Source organism: Chiloscyllium punctatum, chromosome 6 (genome assembly GCF_047496795.1).
Source record: "Chiloscyllium punctatum isolate Juve2018m chromosome 6, sChiPun1.3, whole genome shotgun sequence".
Lineage (NCBI taxonomy): Eukaryota > Metazoa > Chordata > Chondrichthyes > Orectolobiformes > Hemiscylliidae > Chiloscyllium > Chiloscyllium punctatum.
In genome coordinates this window covers 74633843-74652306 of record NC_092744.1, presented here as the reverse complement: position 1 = coordinate 74652306, position 18464 = coordinate 74633843, and the positions used below count along the sequence as shown (strand labels likewise).

At 41.0% G+C, this 18464-nt stretch overlaps 1 protein-coding gene across 8 annotated transcripts in view; it reads left to right on the top strand.

Annotated features, from left to right (window-relative positions):
* Positions 1 to 1503: 1503 nt before the first annotated feature.
* amer3 (APC membrane recruitment protein 3) overlaps positions 1504 to 18464 on the top strand; it is a 147633-nt gene continuing 130672 nt past the window's right edge. For 2 of the 8 annotated variants that reach the window (XM_072572922.1, XM_072572919.1), the window contains exon 1: positions 1505 to 1826. The gene's annotated coding sequence lies outside the window, so the exon portion shown is untranslated. Of the gene's footprint in view, positions 2000 to 2224; positions 2601 to 18464 lie in introns of those variants that run through there. The other 6 variants (XM_072572921.1, XM_072572920.1, XM_072572926.1 and 3 more) reach the window with 5 other exon arrangements.

Sequence of the window (18464 nt, the reverse complement as noted above, 5' to 3'; positions counted from 1 at the left end):
CCTCAAAGGATTGTGGATGCTCCATCAGTGAATATACTTTAGGCTAAGATGGTATTGCATGACAGAGCAAACTCAACAGGATGCATGCTCTACCGTTATAATGCTCTTAAATCAAGAACTTCTCAACTGGACATTTTTTATTTTGTCATTTGTGGAATATGGGCATTGCCAATTCCTGGTTGCCCTTGAGAAGGTGGTCCTGAGTTGCCTTCTTGAACCGCTGCATTCCACTGGCTGTGGGTTGATCCACAATGACACTGGGGAGGGAATTCCAGGATTTTGACCCAGCAACAATGAAGGAACAGCAACATATTTCCAAGTCAGGATGATGAATGGTTTGGAAGGGAACTTGAAGGTGGTTGTTTTCCCATATATCTGCTGCCCTTGTCCGAATTGGAAATTGTCTTGAGTTTTGAAGGTGCTGACTGAGGACATTTGGTGAATTTCTGCAGTGTATCTTGTAGTGAGAACACACTGCTGCTCCTGAGTATCAGAGGTAGAGGGTGTGAATGGTTGTGGATGCAGTGCCAATCAAGTGGGCTGCTTTGACTTAGATGATGTCAAACTTTTTGAGTGTTGTTGGGGCAGCAGCCATCCAGGCAAGTGGGGAGTATTCCATTATACTCCTGACTTGTGCTTTGTAGATGGTGAACAGGCTTTGGGAAGTCAGGAGGTGTGTTATCCAGTGCAGTATTCCTGGTCTCTTATTTGCTCTTTTAACTATTGTGTTTATATGGTGAATCCAATTGTATTTCTGATCAATGATAACACCCAGGATGTTGACAGTGGGGCTTCAGTGATGGTAACATCATTGAATGATAAAGGGTGGGAGTTAGATTGCCTCTTATCGATGATAGTCGTAGCCAGGCATTTCTGTGGTGCAAGTGTAATTTGCCACTTATCAGCCCAAGCTGGATATTGTCCAGATCTTGTTGCATTTGGACATGACTGACTTCAGTATTTGAGGAGTCACAAATGGTGCTGAACATTGTGCAATCATTGGCAACCATTCCCAGTTCTGACCTTATGGTGGAGGGAAGGTCTTTGATGAAGCAGCTGAAGATGGTTGGGCCTGGGAATCTGCTGCAGAGATGTCCTGGAACTGAGATGACTAGCTTCCCACAATCACAACCATCTTCCAATGTGCCCAGTATGACTCTAACCATTGAAGTCTTTGCTCCCTGATACCCATTGATTCCAGTTTTGCTAGGGCTCCTTGATGCCACTCTTGGTCGAATGCAGCCTTGATGCCAAGGGCTGTCACATTCACCTGGTCTGGTTTAAGAAAAAAAACGTTTTTGAATGTCCATTGTATGGAGACCGAGACTGACCATCGCTTGGCTATTTCAATTTGGAAGCCTAACGCCATACTTACAGCCATATTACCAGGACAACGCTTATCATCTTGGTGTGGTTATCTCTTTATTATGACAACTGATCCACTGGCACAATGTTACCAGCAAGAGAACCGCACGCAAATACTGCCTTAGCCCTCAGATCTTCCCGACTTTAAATTCTAGGCATCGATATGTTGGGGGGAGTGGGCGAGAGGAACTTGCAGAAAGCTGGCACAGGCAGGATGGGCCGAACCGCCGCCCTTCCGGGTTGTAGCTGTCCTCTGTTTCTAGAGGCGGAGTGGCGGAGTCCAACAGAAGAGCTGTGACAGATCGGGCGAGAAGACTGGGTTCAGCTTTGGAGCGGGGAGGACAGGGATACTGGATCTGACAATGGGCTTGATTAAACAGCGAGCAGAGGGCTCCCAGCGGACCTGCCTCCTGAAATAACTGGATTTGACCGTCAGACAATAACCCGGGCAACAAATCAAGGTATTGTTCGATGTCGTTTTCTTTTGTTAGACAAACAGCAGAGGCTCCATCCTTCAGGATCTTCCACTCTGAATGGAAAGCATAATCGAAATTCCGGCGAATTATTTACTCAGCAACCCGATTCTCTTACAATCGTTGTTCCAATCGGCGTTTCGATCGATTCTGTAGCTCAGGTTTGTTTAACACTGGGGAACCCCACTGCTTTCTTCAATATCAATGGCATTTTTCTTCCTGCGGCGCACATAGAGGTGCATTTTGATAAGGTAGCGCTGTAACTGTAGCCGTAATTGAAGCTCCTGAGATGGGCGTGTGACACTTGTAGTTTCTGTTGCAAACAGGTCGTACAGGTGACAGCAGTCTGGTCGGCTGCTTCCTGCCCTGGGGTTCATTCGCCGATCTGTTTGGCGCTCGCCCATTCTACAGATTCCCTCTCCCATGTTCCCACCGCCTGAAGCCTTCCTTCCACGTCTCAGTCACGCTTCCCGTGTGCACCGAGCTGACTGGATGGAGCCAGGATACACAACAGCCGTGAGCTCGTTGAATGACAGAACAGTATCAAGGGGTTGAATGGTCTGTTGTGCTACAGGTAATGGTAACTCTCTGCGTCGAGAGAGGTACACCTCGGCGAGGGTGATTTTAATAGTAACAAGGTGCGGAATCCTGTTGAAAGGAGATTTGTAAAGGATGGATGTATTGTGTTATAAATCGAGCCACCTCTGTAGTCAGTCTTACTCTGGGCACCAGGAGTGATGAAACACAACCCAGCTACCCCAGGTATGTATGTGTAGAATTACTCGTCTGCTGTCTCGTTCCCCTGTAAAATGCTTTCTCCATTAAGGTCGGTTGAATAAAGCCCGTGAAATCAGTAGATTTAGTGCGGAATGGACTAAGACGGCTGGTGGAGACCCTATGATAAAATAGGATTGAGGGTTTTGTTTTTGGCTGGTGAAGGTTTTAGGGGCTTGCCTTCCACCATTGTTTGTTTGAATCGATTGTTTTTGCTCGGTCAGTGACCGGTTGCTGCAGTGTTGCCACCAGCCGCGGTGTCAGCTGCTCCTGGGACAGGAGCTGACCTTGGTGCTGAACTGAAATGGCCAGCGCAGCTACCTCAGGTCACAGCGCTTCACACCGACAGACAATCCGTCTTGCTGCCCACAAGCCCGTGTCACCCAACGATTAAAGGCGCTTCTGCAAAGGACAGTTCAAAGGCGAAAATCTCTCGACCCTCTGTTTATCTTAAAACATTTCGGTGCAGTGAAGAAGCATCGATGAGATTAAAGTGTGTGCTTTCCTCGCCAGACCCCTTATGCATATGTGTATATGTTTTTGGATGAATTTAGAAATATTTCAACGGCTTGTTACAAAATAACTCGCCTGGTGGACTGGTTCAGTGCCACTTGCAATGCTAAAAAATCACACACAATGGAAAATGAAAAGGAAACATATTAGATCCAAGGATCTAATTCCTTAGATAAAAGGAAACAAATTAGATCCAACAACAGGTTCATTCCTATTTGTTGCAACAGCGTACTCGGAACTGCAAAGTACAATATCGAGCTAAACTGATCATGTGTAACACGCTCCTGAGATTTATTCAGTGCCACCAGCTCGTGTTTCAAAGCACAATGCAGTTTGCAATTTGCTGTACCTTCCTCTGGAACGCGGCTGCTTTGCTTGACAAAAATATCCACACGTTGGTGCAGGAGGATCCTCAGCTTAGTTTTGGTTGTGATAATTTAAACCCAGCTGATCAAGAAAAAAAAACCAAGACACAATGGAATCTGTGTGTTTATTTTGAGCTCCCGTTCAAACCAGACGACCGACTGGCATACTATCTCAGAAATGTATTCTCATCGGAACAATGGACGTGGATTATCTTTTTGCATTCAAATAGGTGATTCCCGTCCACAAGAGAGAGAGAGAGAAAAAATCATCCTGCTCCTCGCTACCTAGTTCGCCAATAATGCTATTCTGAACACGTTTCATGCGATTTAAGCATAAATCAGGCTTTTCCATTTTTTTCTGCCTTTTTGGAATCTCGGCCCCATGAGTTGGTAGCAGTGCAGGTAATATTTTAACAATCTTGAGCCTCTACTAGCGTGTTTTAAAATTTACTCCGGAAAAAATTGGGATGGAAATTAATTGCTACATATTATTTGGAATGAAGGGATAATCCTGAATCAACAGCGGCACATTACCCTAATAATTTCATATACTGGAAACACCAATAAACTGGAGATGGAGTCCAATTTACAATGCATTAGTTAGTAAGGATTTTTTATTTCATAGTTGTTCAGTACATATAGTTTGTCTTTTGGTTATGCTGTTGTCACAGAACAAATGGGTGAATCTTAATTTAACAGCTTGGAACAATAGAATTTACTGCTTTTTCATTCTGATGAGATTTATCTCAATATTCATCTTGCTACTAGGCGATGGTAGCTCTGCTTGTAGTTATTTCCTGGGATATATTTTTAAGGTTTACTGTAAGCTTCATAGATATTGCAAAACAATGCATTCCTTGTGCAATATCGTGATGTTGGTCAACAAAATAGACAAGAAATAGTACACAACCTCCTTATGCAAATACAAGCAATATCAGAAGTTCTATGGTTTGGTAGAGTCATAGAGTCACAGAGATGAACAATACAGAACCAGACCCTTTAGTTCACCTTATAGATGCTGACCAGATATTCTAAATTAACGTAGTCCCATTTGTCAGCATTTGGCCCATATCCCTCTAAACCGTTCCTATTCATATATTCATTTAGATGCCTTTTAGATGTTGTAATTGTACTCACCTCCATCACCTCCTCTGACCGTTCATTCCATATATGCACCATCCTCTGCATGAGAAAGGTTCCCCATCAGGTCCCTTTTAAATCTCTCCCCTCTCATCTTAAACCTATGCCCTCTGGTTTTGGATTCCCCTACCCTGGGGCAAAAAACCTTGCCTATTCACCCTATCTATGCCCCTCATGATTTTATAAAATTTTGTATGGTCACCCTTCAGTCTCTGACACTCCAAGGAAACTAGCCCCAGCCTATTCAGCCTCTCCCCATAGCTCAAACCTTCCAACACTGGCAACATCTTTGTAAATCTTTTCTGAACCCTTTCAAATTTCACAATATCCTTCCTATAGCAGGGAGAGCAAAATTGTATGGAATATTCCAAAAGTGGCCTAACCAATGTCCTGTAAGCCGCAATATGATCTCCCAACTCCTATACCCAATGCACTGACCAATAAAGGAAAGCATACCAAAAACTTCACTATCCTATACTCCAACTGCAAGGAACTATGAACCTGCATTCCAAGGTCTCTTTGTTCAGCAACACTCCCCAGGACCTTATCATTAGGTGAATGTGTACTGCCCTGATTTCCCTTTCCAAAATACAGCATTTCACATTTACCTAAACTAAACCCATCTACTACTCCTTAATCCATTGGCCCATCTGATCAAGATCCAATTGTACTCTGAGGTAACCTTCTTTGGCTGTCCACTGCACCACCAATTTTGATGTCATCTGCAAACTTACGAACCATACTTCCTATGTTCACATCTAAGTCATTTATTTAAATGACAAAAAAAGCAGTGGACCCAGCACTGATCCTTGTGGCATGCCACTGGTCACAGGCCTCCCCACTGTCTGAGAAGCAACCCTTCACCACCACTCTCTGTCTCTTACCTTCAAACCAGTTCTGTATCCAAATGGTGGTAAAGATAAAATAAACCAACCATTTGTACTATAGATGTAGTGAGACCTACAAAAAGAGAATATTAGAAAATACTGTATAGAGTCATAGAGTCATGGAGATGTACAGCATGGAAACAGACCCTTCAGTCCAATTACTCCATGCTGAACAGATATCCTAACTTAATCTAGTCCCATTTGCCACCATTTAGCCCATATCCCTCTAAACTCTTCCTATTCATATACCCATCCAGATGTATTTTAAATGTTGTAATTGTACTAGTCTCCACTTTCTCCGGCAGCTCATTCCATACACCATCCCAACATGAAAAAGTTGCCCTTAGATCCCTTTTAAATTTTTCCCCTCTCACCCTAAACCTATGCCATCTAGTTCCGGACTCCCCTACCCACAGGGAAAGGACCTTGGGAAATCCAAGGACAGCATAAAAGACTTTGCAAGTATGTTAAGGGGAGATGTGGTATTACCACTGCATTGTGGAAATGTCCATGGACTGATAATCTAGACATCCATGGGTTCATATAGCTTAGGGAAAGAAATCTACCTTTCTGAGCCAGTCTGCTCTGGATGTGACAACCAGAGCTATGACTGTTCACTACTGTCTGAAATAGCCTAGCAAACTCAAAAACAAAAACAAGAATTTCTAGAAAAGTTCAGCAGACCTGTCAGCATCTGTGGAGAGAAACCAGAGTTAACATTTTGGATTCAGTAAACCTTCCTCAGAACCCCATGACCTAGCAAACTATTCTGCTCAAGGAGTTAAGAATTAGCAACAAATTCTGGCCTAGCCTGTGACTTCCATATCCCTTGAAAAGTAAGAGAAAGCAAGGTAAATTTGCTTCAGGTGATGTGCAGCACAAATTCACCAGAATAATGCTAAAGCTAAAGATATGTGGCTTTTTTGCATAGATTATGTCCGTATTCATCCGAACATTAAAGCACAAGGATTGGTGTAATTGAGATAGTTAAAGATATTTTGTACAATATGATTAAACAGTTAAAGGGAAATTATTTCCTCTGGTGAGACTGTGCAGGACAAGGGGGAAGAACCCTAAATTTAGAACTAGATTATCCAAGATGGTTTTAGGAAGCAGATATTCATATAAAGGTTAATGGAAAGCAAGATTTCTCTTTTCCAAAAAAAAAAGTTGATAAGGTTTGGTCAATTTATAAGGTCAAAACTGAGACGAGCATATTATTATTAGATGAAGGTATTTGTAATTGTGCAAATAAAATTGCTAGGCTGTAGTTAAGGTTTGAGTCAGTTATGATGTCATCGAGTCATAGGTGATTGATTTGCAGAACAGGGTTGAGGGGCTGAATGACCTGATCTTATTTCTGTGTTCATTCCCATATCCCTGTATAGTTTAGGAAAGGAAAACATTGAAAAGGTAGCAAAATGTTATGTTGTTGTGATCTAATCATATGGACAACAGCCATGGGTAATGTATTATATGGTAGAATGACAGATTACATGCAAATTTGATGTATTTTATTTCCAGTTCAATGACACATCATTGGTTTTGATGTTGAAAACATGGCAATCAATCCTTGAATCATTATTTTCTTACATTCATGTTAATATATGCAGGGATCAGGTGTTAAACTTGGTAATGCAAATTGGTTCCCTCATTATTATTATCGTGGTTGAAGGACAGAATATTTGAATTATATGTATTTTTCATGACATTGAAAAAACTCTTATCATGCCAGACAATCACATTGTTTCCATTAAAGATTATTCTACAATTTTCATATTAAGGGTGCATCTGCCCTATAACTGTAATGTTAGCCTGGAGCACTAGTGCAAGAGTATGGTACCAGTACTGAATCAGTATCAGTATCAGTCCAAGGAAAAATTGCTACAAGTTTACCTTTTAAATGTATATAAAAAAATCACTACATGTTTCTGCACAATTTTGCAACAAACGTGCAACATTCGTACTTGCTTGCAAATATATGATTTTTTAATGTTAATATATTCCTTTTGATTATTGCCAACTCAATTTAATATCTGCCAAATTAATCCCTTTATATTCATCCCATGCTTCACACTCAGAACATTATGCAGTCCATGTTGGCAATCAATACCTTGTCCAAATATCCTTTCTGATTCCATATTTAGCTTTGAATAGGAAACAGTAAAAGAGAGATAAGTATACACATGAATCATATGGAATTGGCTAAAGAGCAAGTGCCATCTATAAATTGAGACAAGGACTCCTACAAATTTATATGTTCTAGTCAAAAATGCATTAACAGCAAAATGTGTTCACCAGCAAATCACAATTTAGCTGTTTCATAGAAGTCATAACAATAATATGGAAAATAATTTGAGACTTTTTTAATGAGAAATTAATGATTTTGCAGAGTACTTTTCTAAATTTAGTTTACAAATTTCTTTTTTTTTGTCTGAACATTCCTTTTCATGATATTTTATTTGCTTCTAGTTGACATTTTGTATTTGGCTTCAGTGAATGTTTGCATTTAATTTATTGATCTTGTCTCTGAAACAAGCTGATAACTTTGTAAAGTAATAATGGTCAAATTCAGTGCTAGAATCTAAGTTTGATGAAGGAAACTCAATAATTATTGAACCTTGGGACTACTCTTTATGCACATTTACTGTTGCTTTTCCAAGCTATTTTCAAAAACACTCATATGAGGTATCGAATGATATATTCTCTGTGCTGACATTGTTATCCTCAGGTGTAGTCAGTAATAAATGAGTGATGCATAAAACAATTTCATTTCTGAGTTTTGGTTTAAACAGTTTAAAATTTAGCAAGAATTTGTCTTAATAATCTGATACTCAAATGATTTTGTTGCTCGGTAAGAAACATCTGATTTGAATTTTGCAAGGGAAAGAACTGTAACAAAGGAATTAATTTATGAAATGTATGGAACACTTTTGGGTTATTATTCTCTTCCAGTGCACCAATATAAAATACACTGTGATCCATCTCAGCCTCCTCCAGTGGTTCCCAGCATTACAGATACCATTCTTCAGCCAATTCAATTCACTCCATGTTATCCAGAAACGGTTGGAGACACTGGATACTGCAGAGTCCACAGGCCCTGTCAACGTTCCCACAATATCACTAAAGATTTGTTCTCCAGAACTTACCACTCCCGTAGCCAAGTTGTTCCATTACAGTTACAATGCTAGCATCTACCTAACAATATGGAAAATTGCCCAAGAATGTCCTGTACATAAAAAGCTGAAAAAATCCAGTTATCATCTCACCTGTCTACTATATCAGCAGTAAAGTGATGGAAGGTGTCATCAACAGTGCTATCAAGCAGCACCTACTCAGCAATAACCTGTACAGTGATGCCCAATTTGGGTTCCATAGGGCCAATCAACTCCTGACCTCATTACAGCACTGGTTCGTTCAAAAGAGTTGAATTCCAGCAGTGAGGTGATAGTGACACCTAAATCAGCACACACTCATCAATAAGCTATAGAGTGATTATATGTTTTATTGAGCTATATCTCTTGATTAAACTTAAAATATAAGTCATAAGTATTAAGCTAACCTGGAGCAGTGTTTTTTAGAGGAATAAGACAGTGCTATTTTCTGGGTCTGTAGATTGAAAGAAGCAAAAATGGCGTTTAGTAGAGTGATATGCTGTTCAGATGTGGGAGTTTAGGGAGAGTTTATGGGCTACTGAGGATTATATCTGCAATAAATGACGCTGGTTGCGAATCCTATCAGATCAAATGGATCAGTTAGAGAGACAGTTGGAGGTAAGGAGGAATTTACAAGAGCAAGGGGATGTGATGGATGGCAGTTATAGGAAGGGGGAAAAGTCTCGATACAGTCACATAGATGGGCTAACTGCAGGAAAGATAAGAGAGGTAGGCAGTTAGTGCAGGAGTCTTCTGTGGCTATCCGCATTTCAAACAAGTTTTGGGGGTGATGGGTTCACAGGGGAACTCGTACAAACAGCCAAGTTTCTGGTATTAAGATAGGCTCTAATGTAATGAGAGGTACGTTGGGTTCCAAGTGATCGACTGTATTAGGGGACTCTCTAGTACGAGTTACAGACAGACGTTTCTATGGCCAGCAGCGAAAACTCCAACTGGTGTGTTGCTTCCCTGGTGCCAGGATCAAGGATGTCTCAGAGATGTTCTCAAGGGGGACAGTGGCTAGCAGGAGGTCATTGTACTCATTGGAACCAATGGCATAGGAACAGAAAAGGTTGAGATTCTGAAGGGAGATTACATAGAGCTAGGCAGGAACTTAAAAAGGAGGTCTTCGAGCGTAGTAATATCTGGATTACTCCCGATGCTACGAGCTAATGAGGGCAGGTATAGGAGGATAGAGCAGATGAATGCATGGCTGAGGAGCTGGTGTATGGGAGAAGGATTCACATTTTTGGATCATTGAAATTTCTTTTGGGGTAGAAGTGACCTGTACAAGAAAGACAGTTTCCACCTAAATTGGAAGGGGACTAATGTACTGGCAGGGAGGTTTGTTAGAGCTGCTTGGGAGGACTTATACTAGTAAGGTGGGGGGGGGGGGGTGGAGGAGTTGGTGGGACCCAGGGCAATAGTGAGGAAAGATTTCAATCTGACACTGTTACAATTGAGAACAGAAGCGAGCCAAACAAATAGTCAGGGCAGGCAGGGACAAAGCAGAGAACAAAGTAGGACTGATAAATTAAACTACATTTATTTCAATGCAAGAGACCAAACAGGGAAGGCAGAATAACCCAGGGCATGGTGAGGAACATGGAACTGGGATATCATAGCAATTACAGAAACATGGCTCAGGGATGGACAGGAGTGGCAGCTTAATGTTCCAGGATACAAATGCTACAGGAAGGATAGAAAGGGAGGTAAGAGAGGAGGGGGAGTGGCATTTTGATAAGGGATAGCATTAAAGCTGTACTGAGGGAGGATATTCCCAAAAATACATCCAGGGAAGTTATTTGGGTGGAACTGAGAAATAAGAAAGGGATGATCACCTTATTGGGATTGTATTATAGACCCCCTAATAATCAGCAGGAAATCGAGAAACAAACTTGTAAGGAGATCTCAGTTGTCTGTAAGAATAATAGGATGATCATAGTATGGGATTTTAACTTTCCAACCATAGACTGGGACTGCCATAGTGTTGAGGATTTAGATGGACAGGAATCTTTGAAGTGTGTACAAGACAATTTTCTGATTCAGTATGTGGATTACCTACTAGAGAAGGGGCAAAACTTGACCTACTCTTGGGAAATAAGGCAGGGCAGGTGACTGAGGTGTCAGTGGGCGAGTACTTTGGGGCCAGTGACCATAATTCTATTAGCTTTAAAATAGTGATGGAAAAGGATAGATAGATCTAAAAGTTGAAATTATAAATTGGAGAAAGGCCAATCTTGACAGTATTAGGCAAGAACTTTCAAAAGCTGATTGGGCGCAGATGTTCACAGGTAAAGGGACAGCTGGAAAATGGGATGCCTCCAGAAATGAGATAACGAGAGTTCAGAGACAGTATATTCCTGTTGCAGTGAAAGGAAAGACTGGTAGGTATAGGGATTGCTGGTAGACTAAAGAAATTGAGGTTTTGGTTAAGAAAAATAAGGAAGCATATGTCAGGTATAGACAGGATAGATCGAGTGAATCCTTAGAAGAGTATAAAGGCAGTAGGAGTATACTTAAGAGAGAAATCAGGAGGGCAAAAAGGGGACATGAGATAGATTTGGCAAATAGAGTTAAGGAGAATCCAAAGAGTTTTCCCAAATGCATTAAGGACAAAAGGGTAACTAGGGAGAGAATTGGGCCCCTCAAAGATCAGCAAGGTGGCCTTTGTGTGGAGCCGCAGGAGATGGGGCAGATACGAAACGAGTATTTATATCAGTATTTACTGTGGGAAAGGACATGGAAGATATAGAACGTAGGGAAATAGATAGTGACATCTTGAAAAATGTTCATATTACAGAAGAGGAAGTGCTGGATGCCTCAAAATGCATAAAAGTGGATAAATCTCCAGGACTTGATCAGGTTACCCTAGAACTCTGTAGGAACCTAAGGAAGTGACTGCTGGGCCTTTTACTGAGATATATGTATCATCAATAGTCACAGGTGAAGTACTGGAAGACTGGAGGTTGGCTAACGTGATGCCACTGTTTAAGAGAGGTGGTAAGGACAAGCCAGGGAAGTATAGACCAGCGAGCCTAACCTCAGTGGTGGGCAAGTTGTTGGAGGGAATCCTGAGGGACAGGATGTACATGTATTTGAAAAAGCAAGGACTGATTAGAAATAGTCAACATGGCTTTATGCATGGGAAATCATGTCTCACACACTTAACTGAGTTTTTTGAAGAAGTAACAAATAGGATTGATGAGGGCAGAGTGATGGACGTGATCTATATGGACTTCAGTAAGGCATTCATCAAGGTTCCCCATGGGAGACTGGTTAGCAAGGTTAGATCTCATTGAATGCAGGGAGAACTAACCATTTAGATATGGAACTGGCTCAAAGGTGGTGGTGGAGGGTTGTTTTTCAACTGGAAGCCTGTGACCAATGAGTGCCACAAGGATCGGTGCTGGGTCCATTACTTTTCATCATTTATATAGATGATTTATATGTGAGCATAAGAGGTATATTTAGTAAGTTTGCAGACGACTCCAAAATTGGAGGTGTAGTAGACAGCGAAGAAGGTTACCTCAGATTACAACAGGATCTGGACCAGATGGGCCAATGGGCTGAGAAGTGGCAGATCGAATTTAATTTAGTTAAATATGAGTTGCTGCATATTAAGAAAGCAGATCTTAGCAGGACTTATACACTTAATGGTAAGGGCCTAGAGAGTGTTGCTGAACAAAGAGACCTTGGTGAGCAGGTTCATAGCTCCTTGAAAGTGGAGTCACAGGTAGATAGGATAGTGAAGAAGGTGTTTGGTCTGCTTTCCTTTATTGGTCAGAGTATTGGGTACAGGAGTTGGGAGGTCATGTTGCGGCTGCACAAGACATTGGTTAGGCCACTGTTGGAATATTGTGTGCAATTCTGGTGTCCTTCGTAACGGAAGGATGTGGTGAAACTTGAAAGGGTTCAGAAAAGATATACAAGCATGTTGCCAGGGTTGGACGATTTGAGTTCTAGGGAGAGGTTGAATAGGCTAGGATTGTTTTCCCTGGAGCATTGGAGGGTGAGGGATGACCTTATAGAGGTTTATAAAATCATGAGGGGCATGGATAGAATACACAGGCAAAATCTTTTCCCTGGGGTTGGGAGTCCAGACCTAGAGGGCATAGACTTAGGATGAGAGGGGAACGATATAAAAGAGACCTAAAGGACAACCTTTTCACGCAGAGGGTGGTACCTATATGGAATGAGCTGCTAGAGGATGTGGTGAAGGCTAGTACAATTGCAACTTTTAAAAGGCATCTGGATGGGTATATGAATAGGAAGGGTTTGGAGGGATATGGGCCGGTGCTGGCAAGTGGGACTAGATTGGGTTTGGATATCTGGTCAGCATGGATGATTTGGCTTGAAGGGTCTGTTTCTGTGCTGTACATCTCTGTGACTCTGTGACTCTATGCTGTTGTCTTGACTTTTTTTTTCTCCAAAGTTCCAAAACAATGCAACAACATACAAAACAGTAATTGCTGCTCCTGGAATTCGAGAAAATCACCTCCAAGAAGTAAAATACCTCAAAAAAAGGTGCAGCTGTTACAGCCAGAAATCTTTCCCATCCTCCATCTTGGAGTACCTAGAATCTTATTTCCCTTGACTTCAAGACTGCATTTGACCAAGCATGGCCTTAAGGAGCCCTAGCAAAACTAGAATCAATGGGTATCAGGGAGCAAACTTTCCACTGCTTCAAGTCATACCTGATAAATAAGAGAATGATCATGGTTGTTGGAAGTCAGCCATCTCAGTGCCAGGACATCTCTGCGGGAGTTCCTCAGAGTAACGTCCTCGGCCCAATAATCTTCATCTGCTTCATCAATGACTTTCCCTCCATCGTAAGGCCACAATTCGGAACGTTCACAGATGACTGCATAATATTCGGCACTATTCATGACTTCTCAGATATTGAAGCAATCCATGTTCAAATGCAACCAGGATTTGGTTGGCAAGTGGCAAGTAACATCGGTGCCACACAAATGTCAGGCTATGACCATCACCAATAAGAGTCAATCTAACCACCACCCTTGACATTCAATAGTGTTACCATCACTGAATTCGCCACTGTCAACATCCTGGGGGCTGTCACTGACCAGAAACTCAACTCGACTCCGCACGTTCATACAGTGATTACAAGAGCAGGTCAGAGGCTAGGAATACTGCATCGAGTAACTCATCTCCTGACTCCCCAAAGCCCATCCACTATCTGTCAGGCTCAAGTAAAGAGGGTGATGGAATACTCCCACTGGCCTGACTGAGTGCATTCCCAACAGAAATCAAGAAGCTTGACACCATTCAGGACAAAGCAGCTCACTTGATTGGCAGTACATCCACAAGCATCCACTCCCTTCATCACTGACGCTCGGTAGCAGCAGTGTGTTCTATCTACAAGATGCACTGCAGACTGTACTTTCCAAACCCATGATCACTTCCAAAGGTAGAAGGACAAGGGCAACAGATATATGGGAACAGTGCCACCTTCAAGTTCCTCTCCAAGCCACTTACCATCCTGACTTGGAAGTATATTATGTTCCTTCACTGTCACTGGGTCAAAATCCTGGAATTCCTTCCCAATGGCATTGTGGGTCAACCCACAGCAGGTGGACTGCAGCAGTTCACCAACTTCTCAAGGGCAACTAGGGATGGGCAATAAATGCTGGCACAGCCAGCAATGCCCACATTCCACCAATGAATAAAAAAATTCAAACTCAAATGGAGAAAGGTCACCTTGACTGGCAATGACTGAACAGAGGAAAGTATTTAGCAGCCACTGCCATTGGTCACAGCAATGCTGCAAATTTCCAAGTAGATCAAAAGAAATTTGAATTACGCAAAAAGTTCACATAGATTTGTTGATAACGTCTAAATGTTTCTCAATGAGGACCAGGGGTAGAGTCTACAGATAAAATAACAGATAAGGCCAGATATTACAAAAAGGAATATAAAAATAAAACTAAAAATCTGGTCTGACTTTTATGTGTGTGTCATTTTCAAGAAGTTACGTGGAGAGGTTTCCTCTATATGCCATAATGACTTTTCGTGTACAGTCATCTGCTGCTAATCACATTAATTATGCGTCTAGGCTCCACGTTACACTTTGTGTTGAATTGTATGTCATAGAGGCAGACTTGCTCGCAAATGCCAGGACCTTCTGAGGTTGACATTACAGGTATCACATTTAAAACCAGCTCTGCATCAGTTCACATAGTGTGTGGCAGGAAATGGCCTCCAAAATCTGTTGCCCAATGCTAATTATGGAGGAGAAAGACTGATGCATTAGTTAATTGATAAGAATGTGGAGACCCTGTGGTCATGGAGAAGAGGACCATCTTTTTTCCTGTGGACCATAGCACCAAACATTGCTAGCCTAGACTGAGATAGCCACTCATGTCAGTGCAGTGTCCCCATTGAGAAGAAATCCCCAGCAATGGAGAGAAAAGGTCAATTACCTTTTGCACTTTGTAAGGGCAAGAGCCAGCATCTTTACTGTGTTATCTCACACTGAATCTAACTATGCCATTGTACACACTTTTACCAATGCTAACGGTCTCCCACTCTCAATATTGCATGCAGCATCTTCACACAATGGCTCTCATCCTCCTAAACTATAAAGCCTTCCTGCCCTCTGCACTACTTACTTACTCATTGGTGACATCTGTCCTATTCCTGCCCCACCAGCTTTCCAGCCACTCAATTCCTCCTTTAGATAGATACTGGTGACTTGTAAAACTATTCTATCTCACAGTAATCCATGCCCTTACACATCAGATCAGATCCTGCCCTTATTTTGGGAGTTGGTCTTGTTCAGAGTTATTATCCCCTCCAGGTATCCCAGTGAAATAGTTTCAATCCCCACATCTGAGATTCCCATATTCCCCAACCAGCATAGACTGCCCCTAGTAACCACTTCGATATTTATTGTCTAAACTCTAGGACTGATTATGGCCAACCCTCTTGACTGAGATCTGATGATACTTTTGACTGAATGTGGCCGAACCTACTGACTGAGCATAGTTCCATTTCACTTGAGAAAGCCTAATCCCTTTCAATTTCCTGTGTGGAATTTGCACGTTCTTCCCATGTCTGTGTGGGCTTCCTCTGTGTGCTCTGGATTCATACCACAGTCGAAGGATGTGCAGCTTAGGTGGATTGGCCTTGCTAAACTGCAATAATGTCCAGGGACATGCAGGTTACGTGAATTACCCATGGGAAGTGCAGGATTACAGGGATATAGGATGGGGTAGGTCTAGGTGGTTATTGGCTGAATGGCCTGCTTCCACACTGCAGGGTTTCTATGATTTTATGATTTGCAAACTGCAGAGAAATAAGATGATATTCACAAAGAGTGAAATGCAGATACACGGAAATAAGGTCTGAGGTGCTTACAAATGTAATCACCATCTAGCCATTGAAACCTCAAAGGGAATGTCATACTTTTGTTCCGAATGACAAGCATCTCAATTTTATTGCTTTTGTATGTGTTCTTCCAAGTTTTTCACCATGGCTTATGCTGTTCAAAGATTGGGGAAAAATCTACCATCTGTATCAGAATGCGTGCAGCATTCAAAACAAAGCAGGTAAATTGAGGGTGCAAATGGAAATAAACCTGAATGATCTGTTAGCCACTTTAAATACATGGCTGCAGAATGACATGGATTTGTACCCAGATATTAAAAGGCATAGGATATTTATCAAGGTCTGGAATCAGATGGAGAAGAGTGGCTCTGTTAATTAATCATGGCATTAGCATGTAACAGAGGGATGACCAAATTTCCGGAAATCAAGGTGTAGAAATGGCTTGAGAAGTAATAGAGGCAAAAATTTAGCTGTGACTGTGGAGTTCAGGCCCCTAATAAGCACTTGGCTTAGGAAAAGGAAGAAATAATTGAAGCTTATTAGAAAGACAGTGATAATCAAGAAAGATTTTAGTTTACATAAAAACTAAAACTGTCTGATGGGAAAAGCTAGCTTCAATAACAGGTTCATAGATTATTTCCAGGATAATTTTAAATTTTAAAATGTTCTGTAGTCAATCTGAGAACAGGCTATAATAGAGGTTTCATTGTACAATGAGATAGGATTAAATTGTGATGGTGCCCTGAGGTAGGAGCAGACATAATATGATTGAATTTTACATTCAGTTCGAGGGAAAAAAAGATTATTTTAAACACTTAAACAGACAATTATGAAGTTATGAAAGCAGAGCAGACTAAAATGAATTAGCAAATTATGTTGAAGGCCAGACCCCAAGAGATAAATTTAAGGGAAATTTTCAGAATAAAACAAAAAATACATTCCAAGGAGTAAGAAAAATTCAAAGGGAAGGACCAATCATCCATGGTTAATCAGAAAGGTTAAAGATACTTTAAAATTTAAGGAACCAGCATGTAATCATGCAAAAACTGTTAGCAAGTCAGAAGATTGGACAGATTTTAGAAAGCAAAAATTAATGAACAAAATAATAAAGGAAAGTTTTGAAAGTGAGAGACAGTTAGCTAGAAATTTAAAAATATGGTAGCAATAATTTCAATGAACATTTACAAAGTAAAGAGAGTTAACAAAGTGAGCATTAGTCCTTTAGAAAGTAGATCTGGAGAATTGATAATGGAAAATAAAGAGATGACAGATAAGTTAATATTTTGTATCAGTCTTTATGACGGAGGGCAAAAGGGACATCCCAGGAACACTAATGAATCAATAAATGGAAGGGAGAGAGGAACTCAAGAGAATTACCATCACTGGAGAAAAGGGTACAGACTAAATTGTTGAAGCTCCAAGTTGAAGAACGTTCTGATTTTGAATATTGCAGCAAAAAAAGTGTCAAGTGGGATAGTTGATGTCTTGGTTTTAATTTTCCACAACTCCCAATATTCAGGGAAGCTTTGTGAAAGGGAAACCATGTTTAGCCAAACTACGAGAGTTCATTGAGGAAGTAACATGTGCTGAGAGCAAAGGACAAATGGTGGATGCAATGTACTTAGATTTCAAGAAGGCATTTCATAAAATGCCATATCAAAGGTTATAGCAGAAAATAAGAAAAACTTGTGGTATAAGAGACATTGTATAGGCATTGCAATAAAAATTGGCTGGCTAACAAGAATAGAGAATGGATAGGCATAGGTCTGTTATTCCTTGGCAAAACGTAATCAGTCGTGTGCTGCAGGGATACGTGCTGGGTCATTACGTGTTTGCAATATGTATAAATCATTTTGATGAATCAATGGAAGGTTTGATTACAAAATTTACTGATGACACAAAGGTAGGAAAGTAAGTTGCGAAGAATAAGGTGATTACAATAGATATGGACAGTTTATGTGATTAGGCATAGCTCTGGCAAATGGAGTATTGTGTGGAAAAATGTGAAATAAGACATGTTGACAGGAATTTCTTTTAAAAGCCTAAAATGTAAATGGGGAGGGTTTGCAGAGCTCTGAGATGAAGAGGGATTTGACTATACACCGAGAGCATGATTTGTAAAAGGCTGGCATGTAGATACCACAAGGAATCAGGAAAGCTAATATAATGTTAAAATTCACTGTGAAGGTGTTGAATATAAAAGTAGGGAGGTAAATCTTCAGTTTTGCAGGCCACTGGTGAGATCAAATCTGGAGTTCTGCATACAATATTGGCCACCTTATATAAGAAAAGATGTAAATGTATTGGAAGTAGTCCAGAGAAGATTACCTGCGATGGGTGGCTGTCCTTTTCAGGAAATCTTGGACAGATTGGACTTATAGCCAGATGACTGTAGAAGAGTAAGAGGTGACTTGATTGAAATATATAAGATTCTGAGTTGTC